The sequence below is a fragment of the Myotis lucifugus genome, unplaced genomic scaffold (assembly GCF_000147115.1).
Source record: "Myotis lucifugus unplaced genomic scaffold, Myoluc2.0 scaffold_11, whole genome shotgun sequence".
Lineage (NCBI taxonomy): Eukaryota > Metazoa > Chordata > Mammalia > Chiroptera > Vespertilionidae > Myotis > Myotis lucifugus.
Genome location: NW_005871059.1, coordinates 10,651,668 through 10,654,978, shown reverse-complemented (window position 1 = coordinate 10,654,978; position 3,311 = coordinate 10,651,668).

Genomic DNA, 3,311 nt, shown 5'->3' with positions numbered 1-3,311 from the left:
CATTTCCCTTGATAGCAATGACTTTGAGCATCTCTTCATGTTTATTAGCCATTTATTATCTATCTTCTTTGGAATAAGATCGCATTTGAAGAAATGTTTGTTCAGATCTTTAGCCCATTTTTCAAATTCAATTATTGGTTTTTTTATTATTGTTTAATAGGTCTTTATATATTCAACATACATGTCCTTTATCATGTATAACATTTACTTATTGCTTCAACAGTTTGCTGTGGTTAAGCATTGTTCTTTGTATTCATTCATTCTTCTCATCCCTTGAGACTGTCTTCCTGATCTGAAAAGAAATATGATTTAACCACATAAATTAATACAGTATTAAGGGAGCAAGGAATATTTGTAAATTTGTAACTCCAGGGGCAAAATGAATAGATTTTTTGATAAAAAATGATTTCACTGCTCCAGAAGCTAAACTTAAACTCTATATGCAACCAGAACATTGAATAAACAGGATTCATGGAGTGTACCCACAAAAGCAACTTCATTTTTGTTGCCCACTGTCCCTTTAAGAACCTATGCAATGAGGTTGTTCTTTCTCTTCTACTGAATGGCAACTCAAGCAGTCCCATAACTATTTTGCTCTCTCTAGGTCAGTGGTCGGCAAACTCATTAGTCAACAGAGCCAAATATCAACAGTACAACAATTGAAATTTCTTTTGAGAGCCAAATTTTTTAAACTTAAACTATATAGGTAGGTACAATGTTATTAACTTAATTAGGGTACTCCTAAGGCTTAGGAAGAGCCACACTCAAGGGGCCAAAGAGCCACATGTGGCTCGCAAGCCGCAGTTTGCCGACCACGGCTCTAGGTAATAGACAATCCTATTGTTACTTTAAGAGATAAGGTGTGCTCTCAATTCAGTACTGATGCTCCTCATCTTACGATGGGGTTACATCCCCATAAACCCACTGTAAGGTGAAAATGCATTTAATACTACACTGTGGAGTGGGTTGCTTACCCTCCCAATGGTGTGGTTGGCTGGGAGCTATGGCTCACTGTCACTGCTCAGCATTAAGAGAGAGTCCCACAGCATATTGCTAGCCCCGGGAAAGATCAAAATTCAAAGCATGGTTTCTACTGAACATGTATCACTTTAGATTCATTGTAAAGTAAAAAAAATCATCAGTAGAGGACCATTTGTAATTAAAACCTTGCCCCTTTTCCTGGCCAGGGCTCTCTATAGTTAGAAGTCAGGGCAAAGGGCTTGGTCCCACTCCATCTCACCCTCCCCCACCAGCTCGCTAACCATAGTTTGGGGAGGGAGGAATGGAGACAACAGCAATATGTGTACTGGACTGGTACTCTGACAGAATGGCATCACATTGCCTGGGCCTGAGGATATTTGAAGCTGACTCTTTCATAAACACTTTTGGGGTCCTTTACTGGGAATGTTTGACCAGGCAATGCATTCTCTCTAATTGCTTGTACTACCTCAATCTTGATTTTCCTTCCGTCCACTCCATACAGATTCTTGCTGTTGGGGTCCTATCAACCCTGTAGGTGAGACCTTTTAGGCAGAATCCCTTTTAAAATGAGCTGGGGCCAACTGTCCTACTGGAGACTTCACATATGGTCTCTGAGATCCACATACCTTTTTTTCCCCATTAATTTAAATTTTTATTTGGGTGGCATTAATCTACATGAACATATAGGTTACATGTGTGGGTTACTAATTTACAAAATCTGTATATAGAACCATGTGCCCCCCACCCAAAGTCAAATCTTCTCCTGTCCCCTCACATACCTTTTAAAAGCTCACAGTTGAAAGATAGAACAATTCCCTCCCAGGCATAGCCCTCTACTCTGCTGCCATCGGTCGCAGTACCTTCCTCAGGTGGGAGTCAGGCAGGAGCGTACACCAAGCTCTGGGTGCTTTTAGGGAAGCGCTTCTCACTTGGCTTGGTGTTAGATGCCAGTGCCCCAGCCCATTTTGGGGTGAAGGCAAGACTCCCACTCTTATCTAAAAATCCTCCTCCCAAATCCTGCTGACAGTCACCCTGACTCTTGTGCCCTCTGTATGAGTGAGCATCTAGCCAGTCCTCGGCTATTTGAAATTCCCACACCCATAGTCCTTATTGCAAGTCATTTTGGTACCTGATATCTGTCATTTCTTAGTGTATCAGTCACAACTTTCCTATTTAAAGTCCGCAAGTATACAAAACAAAACCAAACATTACACCAACTGATCCCAGGAAGAATGCAATGCCATCTACTAAGTTAAGGGAAGTGGTTAAAAGAAACTAGTCTGGGAGAAAAGAGGTTTGGTGTGACATGCAGTTAGAAGCGTCTTCGGGCCAGGTAAAAATCTGGGGCAGAATTCAAGTGAGGACTGAAGCCATAAATGTGACCCTTACATGAGAACGGGTGTCCTAAGAGTTAATAGATGAGTATAAGGATGGATGAGCCCACGGGAGAGAAAGCTCCCAGCCAGGGGGGCAAGAGGAGAAGAAAGGAGCACTGAAGGGAAGAGGAGGAGGAAATCTGAGTGGTGACCTCTGTCAATCCCAAGGTTAGAGAGGCTTGAGATAAAGTGCTCAATAGAGGCAGAGAGCGGTGAGCAGGGAAAGGGTTACTAGCAACCTTCACAAGAGCAACTGTATTATGACCGTGGGGGCAGAAGCCAGATTTCAGTGATGAATAAAGATGATATAATGATGATAGAGCTGGAACATTTGTAGAGAAAACTGCCAGGCAAAGAAGTTCAAAAACTAGTTAGATGAAGCAATATTAGAAAAATATTTCTTCCCTCAAGATAGTGCTTAAAAGCCAGGTACGGCTGGGACTGCCTACCCCGTTGGGCCATCCTCCCTCTTCCTATGGACAGGACTCACTTGTTTACCAGTATGTCCACCCTCTTGAGATCAGTCATCACCCATCTATCCCATTCTGTTCTGACAGCGATGGGTCAAGGGTGGCCCAGTTCTAAGCCAATGAAATTGTAAGGAGAAGTGGGAAGCTTCTGAGAAAGAGTCACCTCCCTCATGAGAGGAGCAAAGAACAGCTCCTCATTCTCATCTCTCTGGTCAGACCTCTGCCTCCTGCCTTTGCATGCACTCAGGTGAGGATGGGATGTCTGAAACTGCGCCAGGATCTTGAGACCAAGGAGGACAGGCCAGGAGAATCAAAGCACCATGCAAATGACTCCATATACTTAAGGTGTAAACCCTGAGGTCTGAAGACCAGTGAATGTTAACATGACTAGGAGCTCGTTAGAAATGCAGAATCCCAGCCACCACTGTCTCCCATACACGGATTAAGTGGGGATCTACATTCCCCAGCTGGCTCATTTGTATTT